General features: G+C 39.0%; 1 long non-coding RNA gene across 1 annotated transcript in view; it reads right to left on the reverse strand.

Moving 5' to 3' along the window:
* LOC138173914 (uncharacterized) overlaps nucleotides 1–21,063 on the reverse strand; it is a 139,057-nt gene extending 117,994 nt beyond the window's left edge. Inside the window, exon 1 of the long non-coding RNA XR_011171573.1 lies at nucleotides 20,948–21,063. This is a non-coding gene — a long non-coding RNA (uncharacterized lncRNA). The remainder of the gene's footprint in view (nucleotides 1–20,947) is intronic.
* Nucleotides 21,064–22,275: the final 1,212 nt, after the last annotated feature.

Consider the following 22,275-nt stretch of genomic DNA (forward strand, 5'->3'; position numbering starts at 1 on the left):
ATAAGATCCTGTTATTCTTTGACTCAAACCCAGGTTCTTTGTTCCCTATGCTCTCTCAGCTGCACTAACCTCCCCTTCTATGTACAGATCATCAGAAAATTTCATGGATAATCCCTTTCTTCATATCATGACATCATAACACTTAACTCTAGAAGGGGTCATAGAGATACTCCAAATCCTGGTTTTGCCTTTGAGGAAACTGAGGAACAGGTTGCTTGGTCAAAGACCACACAATGATTCACTGAGCACAGCTGGGATTTGAGTTCAAGCTCTCCTCACATCATATACAATTCCCAATGCCTGAGAAACGGTAAGGTATATTGGCAAGATTTCTTGACTTAGAATCAAGACATTTAGATTCATAGCCTAGCTGTGGTATTTCCTAGTGGTATAACCATGGGCAAGTCATTTCTGTAAAATGCACGCTACAGGACTTTGTAAAATTTAGAAGTGTTTCTAGAAACATGAGCTCATGTCTTTATTGTTTTCCCTCCTCCGTGAAGGGATGGCAGGAAGAAGGGACCTTCCCTCTTACAGAAGGACAAGAGCTGCCTTTTGGAGTCTGGAGTGCTTCGCCTATGAGAACATGCTCTTTCAACCGCCCCCGGAGTAAGATCCATTATGGAGGCCAGCCACCACACAGTGAAGTCATGGCTAACCTGCCTGAAGGTAGCTGCCTCATCATGAGGTGACCTAATATTTCTGCCATGGTTAGGAGAGGCAGGCTCCTGCTGCTGCCATTAGGAGGTCAATGGGTCTTTGTGCAAAGTGTTGGACCCACTTCAGTGAAAACAACCAGACATTGAGATACTTGAACTCTCTTGAAGGGGTGGTGGGAACAAAGGCATTCTTTCATCTGACTTGAGAAACAATGGAGGCCCTCCATTTGGGTTAGAAGCAGTGAAGGAAGAGGGTGGGGGCAGAAGGACACACCTCCATCAAAAACCCAAGTCTTTAAGATCTTCTGGCAAAGAGACACACCTGCGTGGGAGCCAGCTCTACCCAAAAGCAACTGGTAAATTTGGTGTTAGCTATTGTCCCTGGAAACTAACATGCACATACATAGCAAGAAGCTGGATAGGGCTTGTTAAATTTTTGGTTCTGTTTATGGAGTTTGAACTCAGTGCTTACCCATGAAAAGGTCACAGCAAAGCTGGAAGGGATTTTGGAATCAAAGAATGTAAAACGTTAGATCCAAAAGGAATCTTACCTTAGAGATCAAGTCTAATACTCATACTTTATGGATGAAGAAACTGAGTTAGTGGCAGAGTCCAAACCAAAATACTGGTGTTTGGTCTCCCTTTCCATTAATCTTTTCACAGAATCAGCCCTGTATCTCCTGCAAAATGAGTTAAGCAATGGCCAACTTAAGGAATAACTCCTTGTGGAAATCCTTTAGGAAAAGAAAAGCTATAGAGAGCAGATTCATGGTGGTTTCAGGGCTGAAACTAATCAAAGGAGCATAGCCACCGAAAGGTTCCAACAAGTTAAGGGTTAGACTTAAAATGTTACTGCAAAAGAGGACCTTATTAACTTATCAAAACGAAACTCAGGCAATCAGAGCCAGAAGGGACTTGAAAGGTAATCTTGTTCCACCTTCTGGCTTTCCAAAGGAGGAAAGAGAAGCCCAGAACAGTTAAGTGACTTGCCTGAAGTCACCCAGCAGAGACAGAATTGGACTCAGGTTTCTTCTCATGACCTCTTGTCTATAGTCTTTCCCAGATGGAATTGTTTACATGTTCTCTTTGCCACTGAAAGTTTTCCTCTTACACTGTTGCCCACATCCCAATGCCCCAAATCTCTGCCTTCTGTTTCCTATAGCATGAGAGCTGTTTGCTTAAAAAAATTCAACAGAGACAAATATTGTAAATATTCTAGCTATTCACTTATCCAATATAATTTCACTTCAGAAACCAACATTTGGATCTTCATTCTCCATAAATAGAGGCAATTAGTTGTAGCACAGTATAGGTGATGAACCTGGAGTCAAGTGAATTCAAATCTCACTTCAGGCACTTACTTTGCTCAGTAAACTTAACTGCCTCAACTTCCTCGTCTGTTAACTGGGAACAATAAAAAAGCACCTGCCTCCATTCAATAATACAATTTAATAAACATTTTTAAGTGCCCTCTAGGTACCAGGTACTGTACTAAGCTCTGAGGATAAAATGAGATAGTATTTGTAGTGTTTCGCAAATCTTTAAGTGCCTTATCAATACTAACTATGTAAATATCTGCATTGTGAAATTCACCAGTATTCAATGACACAGATTTGAAAAATGTGTAAGTCAGGGTTGGAGAGGGACATAGGGGTGTCTGTGAACTAGCATGTGCCAAAAAGGTATAAAGCCAAGTAAATTCCACCAACTTCAGAAGGATCATGTGATGGGAAAAATCCTAGACTTGGGATCAAATGGGCCAGAGTTTGAATCCCAGCTCTTCTATACACTCACTATTATGATCTTAGACAAGTTACTTCCCCTCCAAGGGACTTCAGGCTCCTCCTGTATACAATTAGGAGGCTGGATTCCATGATCTCAAAAGTTATTTCCACTTCTAATATTCAAAGGTCTAAATTCCATGTATATAAGTGAAGCACCTTGGTAATATATGGGAGGCACCAACCAATAGACTTTTTCACTCAAATAAGATCTGCTTCATTTTTTATCACAGATTAACGTAGAAGTGGAGATGACTACGTCAAGGCTAGACTTGTGATTAAGGATTAATGCCTGTTCTCTGTACAGTGGAGGTAGAAAGAAAAGAATTAACACCTAGGAGGGAGGGTGTGTGTGTGTGTGTGTGTGTGTGTGTGTGTGTGTGTAGTAGTAGTAGTAGTAGTAGTCGTAGTAGTAGACGTAGTAGCAGTAGCAGTAGTAATGGTTGTAGTAGTAATAGTAGTAGCAGTAGTAGTAATAGTAATAGTAGTAGTAGTAGTAGAAGTAGTAGTAGTAGTAGAAGTAGAAGTAGTCATAGTCATAGAGGTAGTCGTTGTAGTAGTAGAGAAGTGAGGATGCCTGGAATCTACCCCCAGTTCTATCACAAAGCAGATGTGGACCAACCTCTCTGATATCAGTTTCACCATTTGTGAAATGGGAATAGAAATGGAGGCCCTCACCTGTTTCACTAGGTTGTTGTAAGATCCAATAAAATACTCTATATAAATAACAACACACATATATAGCTTAAAAGGTTTTTTAAACTTATTAATAACATCTTTTGTCTTTACAACTGTCTATTTCTAAATGTTCCCCTCACACACTCCTCTACCCAGAGAGTAGGGACAGAAGTCTCACAAAGCATTTCTTTCATAATAGCCCTCTAAGGTAGGTAGTGCATGGGTTATCATCCCTGTTTTACAGATAAAGGAACTGAGCCTCAGAAAGGTTAAGAGATTTGTCCATGGTCATAAAGCTAGTAAGTATGCGAGGCAGGATTTAAAACCAGTTCACCTGACTCCAAGACCAGCAAGCTAACCACTGTCCCAAATTGCCTTGTGTGAGAGCTAGAAAGATAAAGTGGGTGAGGGAGAGAGAAAGGAAAGGGGGTGGAGGGAGGGAGAGAAAAAGGAGGGGGGAGAGAGGGGAAGAGAGAGATTATTAACTATATTAAATAATAATTAAATATATTAAATACAAATAATCAAATTATTATTTAATACTTCAAAGGACCTATGTTTTTATTGCAGGGGCTATTTGCTCCTATGATGATTGCCCTCTCAAACTCTACAACGGGCTTATACCTTCCTATAAATTCTACAGAGGGGTCCATCCACCATGCTCAGAACTATCCTTTAATATTTCTGACATGTATAGGTTTTGTTCAGTTGTTTCAGTCATGTCCAACTCTTCATGTCCCCATCTGGGGCTTTCTCAGCAAAGATATTGGAGAGATTCACCATTTCCTTCTCCAGCTCATTTTACAGAAAAGGAAACTGAGGCAAAGTTAAGTGACTTGCCCAAGCTCACATAAGTGTCTGAAGCCAGATTTGAACTTAAGAAGATGAGTCTTCCTGATTTCAGATCATTGATACCAATGGTGAAAAAAGGGCCATTCATTAGTTATCCCTTTCTCTTCACATCTGATCTGCCAGCCTCCTTTTCCAGTCACAGATTTCTGTGATTACATCCTTTATACCAATTTACTTGCATAATTCTTGGTTGGTAAATGTATTGCAATCTATTCACTCCCATCAGTTACATAGAAGGAGGTAGAGGAGGAAGAATGGAGGAGGGGGAGGAAAAGAATCATAAGATTCAGAGATAATATATTATAAAGTATTTTGCAAATATCTTAGAAATGTTAGCTAGGATTAGTAGTAGTACTGTGACTCAAAGAATCATATGACTATACTTAACGTAGCTCAGGAGCTACAACACCAAATTTTGACAATTCAATTAAACAAACATCTATTAGGCACCTACTATGCTCTAGAGCATACAAAACCAAAAATGAACATAATCCCTGACTTTGGGGAACTTGTGTTCTACTGGTAGGTGTGGAGAGGGATAGAACAATATATAAACAGACAAGTCAATGCAAAACATGTATAAAGTAATATGAGAACATGGTATAGGACAGAGGTAACAAACATGGCACATGCAGCCCAAACACTGACAAATGTTACCCTACCTGAAAGAGATCAAAATGTAATTTGAGGGGCGGCCAGGTGGCTCAGCGAGTAAGATCACCAGCTCCAGTGTTGGGACGACCTGGAGATCGAATCCCGGGCTCAGACAACTCAGCACCACGCCCAGAAATAACTGGCTGTGTAATCTTGAGCAAGTTACTTAACCCCGATTGCTTTAAAAAAAAAAATGTAATTTGAAAATATTTAACAAAATAAATAAAAATATAACAAAACATAGATAACATTACATTTTCTTTTTTTAATTCATTATTTTTTTAAATTTAAGAGTTGTAAATTCTTCATCTCCCTCCAGCTTCTCCCTTACCCTGGAAGGCAAGCAATATATTAACTGTACATGTGAAATCATACAAAACATATGTTATATATGTCAACAAAAAAGCAAGAAAAATAAAGAAAGTTGAAAAATTCCTCAATTTGGACTCAAAGTTCATCAATTCTCTCTCTGGAGATAGCATTTTTCATCATGAGTCCCTTGTAATTGTCTTGAATCAGAGTAGCTAAGTCTTTCATAGTTAATCATCATTACAATATTGCTATTACTGTGTAAGATGATCTCCTGGTTCTATTTGCTTCACTTTGCATCAGTTAACATAAATCCTACCAGATTTGTTTGAAACCATCCCCTTCATCATTTCTTACAGCACAGTAGTAGTCCATCATGATCAAATACTAAAAGTTGTTCAGCCATTCCCCAGTTGCTAGGCATCCTCTCAATTTCCAATTCTTTGCCACCACAAAAGGAGCTGCTATAAATGTTTTTATATGCATAGGTCCTTTTCCTTTTTCTTCTATCTCTTTAGGATACAGACCTAGTAGCTATATTAATGAGTTGAAAGGTATACACAGTTTTAGAGCCCTTTGAACATACTTCCAAAATATTCTCCAGAATGGTTGGATCAATTCACAACTCTACTAACAATGCATTAGTGTACCTATTTTTCTGTATCCTTTCCAGCATTTGTCATTATTCTTTTCTGTCACTTTAGCCAACCTGATAGATGTCAGGTGGCAACTCAGAGTTGTTTTAATTTTCACTGCTTTAATCAGTAGTGATTGAGAGCATTTTATATGACTATTGAAAATTTTTATTTCTTCTTCTGAAAAATTATGTATATCTTTTGACCAATTTGATCAATTGGTGGATGACTCTTTTCTTTATAAATTTCATTCAGTTCCCTATGTATTTTAGAAATGATTGCTTTATCAGAGAAAGTTACTATAAAAATTTTATATTACTTAATTATAATGGTACCTTTAAGCAAAATGTAATTTCCCTGATTATCTCTTTTAACTAAGTCTATTTTTGCTTTTGCTTTGTCTGAGATCGTGATTCCTGTTCCTGCCTTTTTTAAGTCTGCTGAAGCATAAGAAATTCTTCTCCAGCCCTTTTTACTCTGTGTACGTGTCTTTCTGTTTCAATTGTGTCTCTTTGTAAACAACACACTATTGTATTTTAACTTCTAAACCATTTTATAAGTGAGGTCATCATATTCACATTCACGGTCATGATTACTGTGTATTTCTCTCCACCCTACTTTCTCTTTCTTATTCCTTTCTATCTTTTTACCCCATCTTTCCTCAAAAGTCTCTTTTGCTTCTGACCACTGCCTCCCTTAATCTGTCCTCCTTTTTATGACCATTTCCCCCTTTCTCTTATCACCTTCCCCTCCTACTTCCCTGTGGGGTAAGATAGATTTCTATACCTAAATGAGTGTGAATATACATTCTTCCCTCTTTGAACCAATTCTGATGAGACTGAAGTTCAGGTATTGCTACCACCTCCTCTATTCCCCAGTACACACACTGTAAAAACTCTTCCTTGCATACTACTTCTATGTGAGATAATATTCTCCATTCTTCCTCTTCCTTCCACCTTTTCCCAATGCATTCCTCTTTCTGCCCCTTGGTTTTTTTAATTCTTTAATTTTTTTTATTCTCTTCAGTATTTTTTGTGTTTCTTTTGCCATGCTGTTAATTTTCTTTTCATAATTTTCTTGCATCACTCTCATTTTTTTTTCCAATTTTTCCTCTATCACTCATTACTTTCTTTAACTCTTCCAGAAATTTGTGGCTTGTGTCCAATTTGCATTTTTTCTTGAGACTTTGCTTTTAGCTATTTTTCACATTGCTGTCTTCTTATGAGTTTGTGTCTTGATCTTCCCTACCACCATAGTAGCTTTTTATGGTCAGGTTCTTTTTCGTTTTTGATGTTTGCTCATTTTCCCAGCCTATTTCTTGACTTTGAACTCTATATTAAAGTTGGGTTCTGCCCATCTGGGACGGGGAGGCACTGTCCCAAGCTTCAGGCTTTTCTATGCTACTGTTTTGAGAGCTAGTTTTGAGAGGTCTGCAAGTTTTGGAGGTTTTCAAGGTGGCATGATCCAAAGAGAGTTATAAACACTATTCCCCTGGTCTGCACTCTGATCTTTACCCAAGAAGGCCACCTGCTTCCCGATAGCTGCAAATACTAGTGTTCCTCTTGGACCTGGAGCTGTGACCAGGGTCCCCGCCCTTCTATAACCACAAGTTCTAGTGCTCCTCTCCATCATGGAACTGAGATCCAGAATTTTTCATGGGAAATAGAACTGCCAAATAGCAGTTCTGCACCCACTGTCACTTCAGGGTGCCCTATACTCTCTCTCTAGCCAGTTGTCTGACCCCCTCTAGCTTCTTTGGGCTGAGAGCTGCTAAAGCTGCTGCTACTGTTGCAGTTGCCTCTGAAGCCCACCGCTGGTGTTGCCAGGGAGTGAACTCTGGGTCAGCCCCTATCCTCTAGATGCCTTCCAGCTTTAAGTCTCTGATCCTTTGACAGCAGATCACAAGAATCCAGAAGCCAGAAGAAATCTTGGGGGTTATTATTCTATTTCCTTAATTTTTCAGATGTTATATCAACTTCCAAAGAAATTAAGACCAAGAGCATTCAGGTAATGGAACCAGTATTCAAAACCTTGTCTTTGGATCCCCAAACCAGCAATCTTTTCCCTGTACCTTATGGCCTCTTATTCAAATACATCACAATCCACTTTTCTCTTTCCTCATACTGGTAATTCATCCACTCCAGCCACCTAAACATCCCAGGGTACACATCCGTCCTTTGCACTAATCCCTAGGAACATGAACACACACACGCATACACACACACACAAATGGTTAATATCTGTTACTTTGTGAATGTGATACTGACACATTTTGTCAGTGCCTATTGGCTAGATTAGTGCCAATTAACACATAATATTAGCTCCCAGCACTTATGATGTCTGTAGACAGTCCCACATTCTGTCTAGCCCCAAGCTCTCCACATGTGAAATCAGGGTTTTAGTCTGAAGTTACAATTACAAACAGAAAATTTAAAAGGGTGAGAGTTAAGACAAGAAAGTAGAAATGCCCATCAAATCACTGAGATACAGCAATAAAGTCAATGTACAGTTTAGGAATGAAAAATAATCATGGAATTTTTTAGTTGAAAGGAATTGGCTGTCATCTTTATATTTAGTAAATATTATTGTCCTGCAAAGAATAGAAGTGAAAAAAATGGGGATACAAAGTCAAAAATCAAGATTGTCCCTACCCTCAATGATTTTATATTCCACTGAGGGAGGGGGGAATAATATTGTACACAGATTACTCATTACAACTTTCACACACACACACACAAATATAAATCCTGGTATATATACAGTAAAACTCTTAATTGATTAATAAGCAACTAATCACAGATTTTATTAGTATTATATAAATGTATCTATGACCTGTGGCACCCCACTTTCACATGTAGTGCTCCCAGAATATCTTTCCAAATTTAAGGTACACTATAGGTTTGTATAGACTCAAAATTACAATGCACAAGAACATACCAGGGCAGCTAGGTAGAATGGTGAAGAGAGCACTGGCCCTGGAGTCAGGAGGACCTGAGTTCAAATCCAGCCTCAGACCCTTAACACTTACTAACTGTGTGACCTTGGGCAAGTCACTTAACCCCAAATTCCCTGCTTTCCCCCTCCAAAAAGCAAAAAAAAAAAAAAAACCAACATACCAACACATTTACTTTTTTTGTCAACCAGAAGACATTAAAAGCAAATATATTTAAGGAAATAGCATAATAAAAATTGGAATAAAATATCATACCACTTATACTTGGGGCTCGTTTTTCACAAATTCACTCTGTATCAGTGGGGAGAGTGAACTTACATAGTATTCACACATTAGAGGCACACAAATAGAGAAAACACGTGGCCAATATGTACAAAAAGAAGTATCACGGTTACATCATCTGATGGGATGTGATGAACTCAACATGAAATGAACTACTCATGAATGAGTGAGGACAAATGGAAATGTTCAAGTCAATTCAATATGACCACCTGCCTTTCCAGATTACTTTAAGTCAAAATCTTACACAGAGCTGAATGTTGCACAAGATGATCTTGGGTCATAGTATTTGAAGGCAGAATGGAACTTAGACTTCATATAATTCAAGACCTTGAGGCCTACAGAGACAAAAATTATGAATGCTTTAATTAAGCCTCCTTCTCACTGCCTCTTGCCCCCACTGAGCAAATTATAAAAGAAAGAAAAATAAATCCTCAACACACACCTACATGGTACAGCAAAACAAAGTCCCAAGTTAACTATATCCACAAAAGTGTATCTCTTTCTGCTTTTTAAATCTGTTACCTCTCTATCATGAGGTGAGTGGCCTATTTCATCTTCATTCTTTTGGACTCAAAGTTTATCATTTTGTTGATCACAGTTCTAAAATCTTTCAAATTTGTTTTTCTCTATAATGCTGTTATCATTGTGTAAATCTTTCTCCTTGTCGTGCATCCGTTCATAAATGTCTTACCAGTTTCCTTGAAACTGTCCATTTCATCATTTCTTATGGCATAATAATATTGTATTACATTCATATACCACAATTTATTTAGCTATTCTTCAATATGAGGACATCTTAGTTTACAATTTTTGACTACCACAAAAAAGAACTGCTAAACATATTTTTGTACATATATATATAGATATAGATATGTAGTTATATAGCTAGCTAGCTGGATAAAAAGATAGATATGGATCAAAGATATGCATAGTCTAGTAACTTTCTGGGTATAATTCCAAACTTTTTTTTTCAAAAAAAGATTGAACAATTTACATCTCTACCAGTAATTCAGTAGTATATCTGTTTTCCGAAAGTTCCACCAACCTTTTGAATTTCCTTTATTTTCGTTTTTTAAGTCTGATTTATGTGAAGAAGACTCTCAAAGTTGCTTTAGCTTATCTTTCTCTAGTTATTAATGATTTAGACCATTTTTGATTGCTTATACTTTGCATTTTTTCCTTTCAAACTTGTCAGTTCATATCCTTTTGAGGATATGAGGATTGACTCTTAATCTTATCAATTTGAATCAATTCCTTATATATCTTGAAAATGAGACCATCATCAGAGACAGTGTGCCAATGATTTTATCCTGGTTTTTGATTTCCCTTCTACATCTAGGTCATATATCCATTTAAAGCTTATGCTGGCATATGATGCGAGATGCTGGTCTAAACCTAACCTCCACCAGACTGTTATTCAATTTTCCTAGTAATGTTTTTTTAAATAGTGAGTCTTCCACCAGTAAGTGAGGTTTTCAGGCTTATCAAACACTATATTGACATTTTTTTTTGTTTCTATCTGTTGCATATAATCAATTGATCAATCTATCTCTTTTTTAAACCAGAACTAAGCAATTTTAACAACTGCTGTGTTGTACAGTTTGAGATCTAATACTGATAAACCTCCTTCATTCTCACATTTTTTATTACCCCTGATATTCTTGACTTGTTGTTCTTCCATATGAATTTTGTTATTTTGTCCAATCTATTTATTTATTCCAATCTATTAAATATTTTTGAGGACTTTAGTATGGCTCTGAATAAGTCTTTTTTAGTATGTTGGCTCTACCAGTCTAATTATCCACCTCAGGGGGAAAAAGGTGAATAAAGAATACCCATTGCCCATATGCAGTGGTACAGACAACCCACTGGGCTAATCCAACTGGGGAGTGATAGGCATTCATTAAGTGCCTACTATGTGCCAAAGACTTTGCTAGGCATTTTACAAATACTGTCTCATTTGATCTTCACAACAATTCTGTGAGGAAAGTGCTATTATTATTTCAATGTTACAGTTGAGGAAACTGAGGCAGATCCCCTTTTAAGTGTCTTACCCAGGTCACACAGCTAAGAGGTGGCTGAGGCTAGATCTGAACTCAATTCTTCTTGACCCCATGCCCACTGCACCATGACAGCTACTGCTACTCCCATTTATAGTTCCTATTATGCTCCAGATGCTATATTAATACCTTCATGAATATCACCTAATTTGATCCTCACAATTCAGAAGGTAGGAACTATTATAATCCCCATTTTACAGGTGAGAAATTGAAACAGTTTAAGTGACTTACCCAAATTCACACAACTAGAAAGTGTCCAAGGCTGGATTTGAATTTCTAACTCCAGGCCCAGTGCTGTATCCATTGTGCCACTCACCTGCTTACTCATTTAGCCATGAGTACATTTATTTTGGTCAGACACTGTACATGAATAATAAAATAGAACCAGAATTGGACAAATGGAGGAGAATAAGCTAGATTGCCTTTAGGATGCTTTTAACAACCTAAAGCCTCTCTTTGGAACAATACCTCATCTTATTTTAAAATTAATTTTAATTTATATATTTTTTTATTTTTACATCAACATTTCCAAATATATAGCTCCCCTGTCCTTTACACAAAAAGCCATGTTTTAAAACAGAAAAGAGGAAGAAAGAAAAAAACTTAAAAATCTAACTAAAATGCACCAAAACTAACCAAGACATAAACCGCAGTTGACAGTACATACAACATATGCACTATATGGTCCCCACCTCTGCAAAGAACGGAGGGAAATTCATTTTCTAATCTCATTCACAGCCAAGATTGGTTATTATAATTGTGTAGTGCTTAGCTTTACTCTTTGTTATTCTTCTTCTTTCTGTTTACATTGTTATTGTCATTGTCTAAATTGTTTTCCAAGTGCTACCTAGATCATTTTGTATCAGTATATCTCTCTCTCCTTTATTTAAAGACAATATTTTTCCAGTGATACTGTATGACTGCAAGTCACATAATGCCACAGTCTCCTTAGAATTAAAGTTAAGGTTCACCCAAAGGGAATGGAAAGGCATGCGATGGGCACATGTAAATTGCAGCATGTTATCAACCAAGAATTTCAGGAAAGAGGCGACAAAAATGATGTCATCACAGAAGTGTATCATTGGGAAAGAAAACAAACAGTGGTTAATCAATGGAAGAGCTCATGCTTCACTGGTATCCATGCAATGTCAAAATTCTAAAGGAAGACCTAAAGCACATTGGATGGCCCACCGTTAGATGATTCAAGGGAACATACAGACAAGATTTACACAGGATGATATGCAAAGGATGCGTTGTGATCTGCATTCCAGGAGGGAGTGCCCACATCAATGAAATCATAGATCCATAGAAGTATCAGAGTATCCAGCAGGGGGGTAAGGGTCCCTCTGTAGTTTGTTCTCGTCAGACAACATCTTAAGTATCATATTCAGTTCTAGAAACTACATGTTATAAAGAACATTGATAAACCAGGGAGTATTCAGAGGATGACAAAGAACTTTAAGGTATTGCTATGTGAGGGCTCATTGAAGGAACTGGATCTTGGAGAAGAGATGGCTTAGGGAGGGGCATGATCACTGTCCTTAAGCATTTGAAAGGTTGTTATATAGAAGAGAGAGTAAACTTCCTCTAATTGGCCTAGGAAGGCACACTAGGAACAAGGGTAGAAGCTATAGAGAGGTAGATAAGACCTGATATAAAGAAATACTTCCCAATAATCTGAACTGTTGAAAAGTGCAATGAACAGCTTCTGAAGCTAGTGAATTCCCCCTCACTGGAGTTCTTCAAGGAAAGACTAGATGACCACTTGTTGAGTAGATGGAAACATCTTATTCAGATGGAGATCAGACTGGAGAGCCTCTAAGATCCCTTCTGATTCTGAGACTCTGATTTTGTTTCAATACTAATTTCCTAAGCACCTTGAAGTCTTTGTTTCTCTATCAATGTATCTCTATCCTTCAAACAGAGTCTGGGTGACTTATTGTCAGGAAAGTTGTAGAAGGAATTTCTGCTCACTCATGGGACTAGTGACCTCTGATATCCCATCTAACTCAATATTTTGTGATTCTGTCTGGGGTGATGGAGGCTGAAGTTGAGAAAGAGGAGAGACAGCATGGAGTAGCAGGAAGAAAAAGATCCAGGAGGTCAGAAGGGTTTTAATCCTGTCTGTGTGTGTGTGTGTGTGTGTGTGTGTCTGTGTGTGTGTATTCTTTTGTCAATGCAAGAGAGCCAGAGCCAGACAGGCAGACCACAGACAAGTCACCTCAGATGAATTTATTTATTTTATTTAGCCAACAAACATTTAATGAGCAATTAGTATGCTCGAGTTCCTGTACTATTTGATGAGGAATATACAAAGATGAATGACGCAGTCCTTGACTTCAGTAAATTCACTGCTCAATACTGGAAATAAGATATGGGCATAAAAACAGTAATAAATGGCAAACGGTGATAAGGGCAAAAGAGATAAGTAAAATATGATGAGAATTCAGAGAAGAGAGATCTGTTTTCTAATCTATGAAATGGTAATAATTCCAGAGTTATAAGGATTAAATGAGATAGTGTACATTAAAGTGGTTTATAGTCTATAAAATTCTATATGAAAAACAAAAGGAACAGCTTCAAAAATAGCAAAAGATTTCACTGGTGTGGGCATCCCCTTTGCTGACGCACACTACAGCCCTTCTGCCTGTAGCAGACAGTCTTCATAAGTTGCTAAGACCAAAGAATTCATCACACAGTAGCCAACCTGCTGATGATGAAGCTCACCAAGCCTGTCTCAGATGACAAATGCACAATCTGTTACTAAGCCCATGTTGTTAATGTTCTTCACTTGTTTCAGTTGTGTCACAAAGACATGACTCCACTTGGAGTTTGCTTTGCAGAGATGCTGAAGTGATTTGCCATTTCCTTCTCCAGATCATTTTATAAATGAGGAAACTTGAGGCAAACAGAGTCAAGTGACATACCCAGGGTTACACAGTTAGTAAGTGTCTGAGGCCAGAGTTGAACTCCAGTCAGGGTTTGCTATCTACTGTACCACACAGCTGCCCTACTAGGCCTACACTGAAAGCCTTTCTCGATTTTTAAGACCTTCCTGAGTTTATACTCTATAGTCACAATCATTACCCAAGGTCACTTTCAAGTCACAACACAGGTAGATGAGTATTAGTCTATTGCAGGCAGAACCATCAAACAGAGGTTTGTCCATCCCTTCCTTGGAATTCTAAGCAATATTAAATGTCAATAGGGAGGCCCAGGAAACTCAAGAGGTTGGTTTCAATCCAACCAGTATTTAATGAGTAACTGCTCTGTGGTAAGCCCTGTGCCAATCAGAACCTTGCCCTTTTTTCCATCATCACACTCACAAAATAATTTTCTGTGACCCTGAAGTTATGGTCTTTCCAAGGCCTTTACCAGGCCCAGGTTACTAGAGTTCTCGCACAGGATCAAACTCACATGCCTTCATGAAACACCAACATATCAAGTACATTCCATGCAATGTCAGAATTCTAAAAGAAGACCTAAGGATGAAATACAAGGGACCTGAGACAGAGAATGAGAATGAATTCTGCTTCTTCCCATCCTCACTTTATAGATAAGGAAACTGACGTTCAAGGCCACAAAAGCAAATAAGGAGCAGATCTGAGACTGGATGCCAGGTCCTCTGGCTTTAAATCCAGTCCACTACACACATAATCTTGTATTAATTCTGGGTATAAGAAAGAACAGTCTTTCTGACCAGTGTCAAAGCTATTCTGTAAATATTTGTATCAGAGGCTTCCTAGCTGCTACTTATTATTTCAAAATCTGTCTTCTTGTTAGAAGTTAGTGAAAATAAAGATGTATTTCTCCTCATCAAAGTCCACACCCCCCACCCTGAAATCTAACCACCTCAGATTAAGAACCCTAGACAACGGAGGCCCAGAGATGTTAAACAACTGTCCCAGATCACACAGCTAGAAAATAGCAGAGGCAAGATTTTAACTTCCAGTCATGTGTTCTTTCCACCAACAACAGGGCATGGTCTCTGCCATCAAGGATAAATACCTGGAGAGACAAAACCTAAATCAAGGGACACGTTTACAGTCTTCCTGCTCCAGATTTGTAGCTTGTCGACAACCTTTAAGTCTCTTTCTTTAGTATCCAACAAAGTAAGTGTCCCTCACCCAGAAACAATTCATAAACACACCTTACTGAACATATGGCTCTCCTTGTTCGTCACCTTTGTGGCTTGACCTTAGCAGTTCTGTGCCCTTCTTTGGGAGTTTCAGGAGAACTATACTTCTTATCCTAATGGCCAAAGTCAAATCTTCAGTTCTGTTGGCTCCCCAATACTCATATAATTCCCACTCTGCTTTATAGGAACATCCATTGGGGTTGGGGGATGCTGTGTGATTGAGAAATATCACAGATTCGCTCCTACTTTGTCATTTTTACTTAACTTCAAAGTTACTGAAGTCGAATCTATAGCCAATTAATTACAATTATCACTAAAAGAAACCAACTTAACCCTGTCAAGCTGAGCAAAATGATAGATATATGGAAGGCTGAACTTGATTGCATTGACAACTTAAAATGTATTACAACTTGAAGAGAAAAAAAGAAGAAAGAATGAAGAGTCCAGTGAGAAAACGTTGAAGATGTAGAATGCCAATTAAGCTACATGTCCAACCTGGGGCAGAGGGAAGGCAGAAATGAAGGAGGGAGAGGAGTTTAAAGAGGATAGAGAGATAATGAGCTATACTAACCACCATTGCTATCAAATAAGGGAATAAAATGACAAAATGCTTAGAAACTGATAGAAAATAAATAACACTCAGACTGTAGAACCAATGAAAGTTAGAGTAGGAAGAGACCGTATAGATCATCTAATCAAACACTCCTCATTTCATAGATGAGTAACATGAAGTCCGGGAAGTGACCTGCTCAAGGTCACATGGCCAGTTCTTGAGTAGGAATGGGGTCTCTTAGAGTCTTCCATTCTTTCCACTATTATACTAAGCCTTTAGTCTATCTTGCTTTTAAAAATACAGTCAGTTCTGTTATAATTCAACATATGTGTTCCCAGAAAGCACTGGGCTATACAAAATTAAAAGCCACAGGGATCATAGGGGAAGAGGGGTTAGGGGCACATTAAAAAAAATAATAAAAAAATAGTAGCACAGCTTTGTATATGTTAAATGGTTAAGAAATCCATAAATACTACAATAAACAGTGGCCACATTGGTGGCCGCAGGCTTCTGCTTGGCCTGTACCAAAGCAAGTTGGGTAGGGTGAAGCTCCAGGAACCATGATAACAGGAGTTGGATGTAAAGGGTGGTGCTGACTAGGCCTTCTCTGCATATAGTTCCTACTGCACTAGAAGATATACAACAAAGACAAAGACCGGAAGCTTGCTTCTAGAGATGTATCAGAAGGGTTGCAGTTTCTACCTTCCCACTGTTTCTTACAAGCATTGAATAAAAACAAACTCAAAATTCAAGTCATGCTCAAAATGTTCCCTAATTTTATGAACCACAATGGGACAAATCCACATTTTTTAAACAGGGATTACAGTAGAATTGAATGTGTATGTGTCTGTTTTCTTTATTCTTAGAGATGAAAAAAGAAGTGCAGCAAAGAATGTACAAAAAAACGTTATTTACTCACACATGACATTTTCAAGCAAAATTGCATGGTGGTAAAATATTGAATGATTCGTTACTCAATCAACAAGTCTTTATTAAGTTTACTCATCCATTCAATAAACATTCATTAAGTGTCTAATATGTACCAGGTCCTATGCTAAGCACTGGGGATACAAAAAGAGACAGAAGACAGTTCTTGGGCTCAAGGAGTTTACAATCTAATGGTACCTGTTTTGCACTGTGCACTGAATTGGGCACTAATGATACAATGACAAAAATGAAATAATTCCTACCCTCAAAAAGTTTATGTTAAAGCTATAACAAAAAGTAAAAAATTTCCATGAAAAGCCGTTTTCTGGTATCTCAGACATAAAGTTACCTAAATTTGTCACTAGTTCCATAAACTGGGTACCCTTGATCAAAAAAATGCCTAGTATTATAATCCTTAAAGGATATTGCAAATTCTAAAAGCTAAATGATTTATCATGTTGTTTGAGTACACTTCTAAGTGCTCAAAAAGGAAAAAATTTTCAAGATGACCTGAAAAATACTAATATTCCCAAACCAAAGAGGAAGCTATAGGAGGCAAGCATTATAGGTTGCTTTTCTTTCTTTAATTTACTTGGTTTTTTTGAGGGGGAGGAGAAATACAATTGACGGTAAAATCTTGGAATCAGAAAATATAGGATGTAAAAGCCAGAAGGGTCTTAGAACCTAGAAAACAATGTCAATTTTTTAGAAGGGGTCTTAGAATCCTAGAACTCAGATTGTCAGTACTAAAGTACTAAAGAGCTGGAAGAGACCTCCATGAATATCTATATCAGGAAACTGAGGCCCAGAGAGGGTATGTGATATGCCCAAGTTGTCACTTTTGTAAAAGAAAAGAAACTAGAGATATTTGCTCCTTTCTCTGCATAGTAAGATGTACATAGTATAACCATATCTTAAATAATTACTCATATAAAAAAATCACATTTTCTTCTTTTTCAATCTGTAGCATTCACACATTTTTTCCCCTTTTTCCCCCTTATGAAACAATCCAAGTGACAAAAATTGCTAAGGAGGGAGTATTCAGTTTTATTCTCAATCTGCCAGATACACAGGGCTTCATTATAATCATAATAAATTAAATAAAAGATGAGGAATTCTGTCAAAAAGGTCATCATCAAAAGATGAGAAAACCACAAGTTAATCTGCCAGTCATTCTTGTTGGACAACACTGACAGGGAATGAAAAAAGGGAAAATATATATGCCTGGAGTAGATGGCTAAAAGCTTGCCCAATCAGACATCACTGACTTGCAAAGTCTATCGCACTCTCATCAATGAGGGTTAGGAACTCTGAGGTGCTTCTCATCCCAAGCAGTCAGAGTCAGCTCTAACCATTACTAAATCTTACTGGCACTGAAACAGTCCCATCAATAAACCAATAAGCATTTATTAAGGTCCTACTACATACTAGAGATGGAGAATAAATAATTCTTGTTCTCCTGAATTTTATATCCTATTAGACCTTAGAATCAGGCAGGTAGGAGGCTTAATGAATAGATTACAGGAGATTGGATGATCTAAATTCAAACTTTTCCTCGGATACTTACTAGCTAGCTGTTTGACCCTGACCAAGTCACTTAATTCTTTCAATCTCAGTTGCCTCATCTGAAAAATGGAGATTATAATAGACAATCTCCTAGGATCAAATTCAATCATACAAGTCCTTTGTAACCCTCAAAGTGCCATATAAAAGCTAGTTATTATTATTTATTATCCCATTCTAAGAATCATGAAATCATAGGATATGAGAATCTTCAAATTCTAAACTCTTAGAATAATAGAAGTGAAGGAAATAAAAGGATGTCTAGTTCCATTTCATCTAGATCATGGATCTGATTGACTAGCCTGGTGGCCTCCAGGCCACAGGCTCCCCACCCCTAGTAGGGGGTTGAAGGTTGCAGGGTGTGGGTAAGGGAGATAGGAAGAGAGAGACAGAGACAGAAAGAGAGACCGAAATGAAAAAGAGACACAGACAATTGAATGAAAATAAGGGAGAAAGTATCTCCCTGCCTGGGGGACCGACCCAGCCAGTTCTGCAGGGCTCTAGCTGCTCTCCCAGGTTCCCTTCTCCTGGGACGGCTGCTTCCCTGCTTAGCTTTGCCCTGCAGCGCTCGCTCTCTGCAGGAGTTCCCCTCTTTCCCATCACCACCCTCCCCTCCCCAGCTGCTGCTCCCTGGGCCTCAAAGGAGTTTCCAGAGCCTCCTCCCCCCAACCTTCCCCACCTCTGGACCAACCCGCCGCCCCCACACAAGCAAACACCCTCAGCTCTGCCCTCCTCTAGCCAAGACTTGCGGCGGCAGCAGCACCACCTCGGGACACCCCCTTCCTTGGGGCCCAGTTTCCAGCCAAATTTTCCAAACAGCCACACATCGCCTCACCCTTTGGCCCCACGATTTTTGACAGACTCGCTCTCTTCTAACTGTATAAAGTGGCTCGATACAAGGGTTTGATTCCCCCACCACCCTTCACAACCCCTCTCTCCCCACACACACCCCTTGAGTTGTCCTCTAAAGTTTCTTAAAGCTTATTCTGAACATAATCATTTCCAACCCTGGAGCACTCCACATTTGGTTAAAACCACTTCAGTTTAGAAGTGATTAGAGGTTGAAGATTTGTAGTTTAAAATTTAAATTAAACCGATTAAAATTATGGGAGCACTTCACATGTTTTAAGCAAATAATTATTTTTTTACAAACAGAGTAGGATTCCTGGCAGATGGGGACAGAGAACCCTTTTCCTGGAATGCAGCAAAGGGGCAGCGCTGTTTTTGAGGAGACCTCTCCCACCCCTCCTCCCCACCCTCTGTCCCGATGAAATGCCAGCCCACAATGGTCATGCAAAGGGTCTGACCAGCCTGGAGGAGGAGCACCCCACAGGTCCTCTGGAGGGGAACATAGTGACCCCAAAGTCCCTTCACCACATGATCTGGGGCCAAAGACAGCCATTTGGAATAGGAGGGCAGTTCAGGAAGCATGCTTCATTATTCCCCTGGAAAAGTCACTGGGTTTGGAATCAAACAACTTGAATTCCAGTCCTGGCACTGCTATTTGCTATCTATGTGAACTTAACCTCTCCCAGCTTCAGTGACTTGTCTGTTGCCCTCATGAATCCTACTTGCTTCATGGCACTTTGCTAAGCCCCAGGGTGGTGCAACATGTAAATAATAAGGAAATACAGGATAATATGAGGACTAGATGATCCCTTGCAGATCCAAATCCTATAAACTATATTGAAGGGGGCTTTCTGAATGAGCACAGGATTTAAAGTTAGAGGATTTCCTGGATTCTGGTCCTAGCTGTATGTATTAAATTGCTGTATGACTTTGGTCATGTTGATTTCTCTCTCTGAAACTCAGTTTTCCCATCTGTGAAATGAGGAATTTGTACTAGATGATCCGTAAGGTATCATGTGAGCTCCAAGAAAAAAAAAGAAAGGCATTTGAAACTACCAATCTTAATACATCTATTTGCCGTGGGAAGATGCAAGAATTCCTAGTCTGTCTCCAAAGTCCCTCTTCTTTGCCCTCAGAAACATGGCAACTCCTATCAAAAGGAAACCTGGTCCAATGGTATAGGCATTGACACTGGAGTCACAAGATCTGGCTTCACATCTTTGCATTGTACCACCCATGTGATCCTGAACGATTCACTTTTCCTCTTCTGTCTCCACGACTTTGCATTGGCTCTCACTAATTATTTTGCCCTTTTGGAGGGGAGAAGGCAGGGCAATTGGGATTAAGTGACTTGCCCAAGGTCACACAGCTAGTAAGTGTTAAGTGTTTGAAGTCGGATTTGAACTCAGGACCTCCTGACCAAAGGGCCAGTGCTCTATTTACTGCACCATCTAGCTGCCCCCACTAAAATTACTTTACAACTACTATGTATATGTCTTGTGTCTACCCAGGTATTTACATGTCTTCCCAATTAGACTGTAAGTTCCTTGTGGGCTTGTTTTTGCCTTTCATTGAATCCCCCTTGCTTAGGTCTGTAGCAGATTTTCCTTTGGAAAAGGAAAGGTTTGGACTAGACCTAAATAATTTCAAAAGTCCCTCCCAAATCTAAATGAGTTGAGATGGAGTAATCTCTTAACTGTGCTTGCTCCAAAAACTAGTTTGATAACTTTTTTATCTTGTTGAGGCCTGAACTGGGTTCCTTAAATCTTTGGGATTTTTTGTTTGTTTTCTTCAAACCTGTGGACAGGATTAAAATCAATAGATAAACAAAAAAGGAGATTGGAATGGGGAGAGAAAGGGAAACAATCCTTTCTCCTGTCTTCCCCTGGCCTGCCCTCTCTCCTTGTCACACAACTAGACCCTTTTAGAGTTATCACCTTCAGGGCACTATGGAAAAGGGTGAGCTTGATAGAGGGTCTGAAAGGGCTAATGGAACAAGCCAAAAATGAAAATATTTCATGGTCTGCGTCCTGAATAAAAACAGGCAAACCCACCTTCAGATCCAGCAGGAGGGATGAGGCAAAGCAGAGCCACAGACATTTCAAAAACACGTCTTTGTTCCAGGTTTCCATTTCCCCAGGCAGGGTGCTCCACCCTTCAGGAACAAGGTAAGGACAAGGCAGCCCAGGTTTTTTTTCCTTTTGAAACCCTTTCTTTTTTTTTTTTTTAATCCCACTTTTCCTTAATTAAGTTTCAAGAAACCAGGTGACCTGCTTTTCTCCCACAGTCTGATGTGTGAAAGCATAGGGATTGGCCTTGTGAACAGAAGGAGTTCTTGATAGAGGAAATTCCCTTCACTAATACTATTTGGCACCTTTCTCTCCACTTAGTTTTAGACAGTTACCTTGAGTGCTCAGAGAGGTTAGGTGGCTTCCCCTGAGTCACACAGCCAGAATGTGGCAGAGGCAGGATTGAGCCCAGGTCTTCCTGGCTTCAAGACTGGCTCTCTATCCACTAGACTGAATTGCTCTATATGGGAGAAAATGTTGTTTAAACCAGTTCTAGTGAGGCTTAACTAATAGAGGCTAGCAACTCAGCTCTGTCCACATATATATCTTTGGAGGGGAGTATAATGCCAAGCAAAGGCAACTTCCCAAGGTTCAAAATACCAGCATAGCTGCCCTCCATTTTATTCAGTGAAAAATTAAGAACAGAGAAAATCAAAATATAGCATAATTCAAAATACAGCATTCACCAAGTGTAATTCGATGTGATCAAGTACTACTTCACCCCTGGACATTACATTCATTTAATCAATCACAAAGTCCCTCTTCTAAATACTACTCCACCCCTAGGCTGTACATTCATTTAGTCCATCACAAAGCCCCTCTTCTCAAATGGAGATTAGTTTCCAGTCATTAGTAAAGTACATTCATTTGTCCAATCACAGAGCACAAAAAAGTCAAAAGTTTCCCACCCTTGGATCACAACTGAATCTACCCCAGAATTACAACAAGCTTAAGCACAGCATTTAATACCCAAAGAGAGCTCTTTTCTTCATCTTGACCCAAGGCATGTTCTCAGCAATCTTTGTTCCTGGGGAGACAAAGCTTAGCAAGGCCACAAGATACATTGCCAGCATCCTCATTAATTCATTCTCTGTCTGCAGAACAGTCCTAGGACCCCTGAAAACATTAGCAAAACCCCCTTCCAGGATTTCTGTAAACCTACAACAAGAAAATCCTTCTTCAGGGTTTCTGAACAAACAGTAAGGTGCCAGGACCTCTGCAACAACAGAATTGGTCTTCACCAGTGGGCACAATTCACTGTCTGTCTGCAGAACAGTCAAAGGAGCTCTGAACCAACAGCCAGGTTCTAGGAC

Source organism: Petaurus breviceps, unplaced genomic scaffold (assembly GCF_028583685.1).
Source record: "Petaurus breviceps papuanus isolate PSGF00001 unplaced genomic scaffold, PetGlider_PUasm1.0 67, whole genome shotgun sequence".
Taxonomy (NCBI): Eukaryota; Metazoa; Chordata; class Mammalia; order Diprotodontia; family Petauridae; genus Petaurus; species Petaurus breviceps.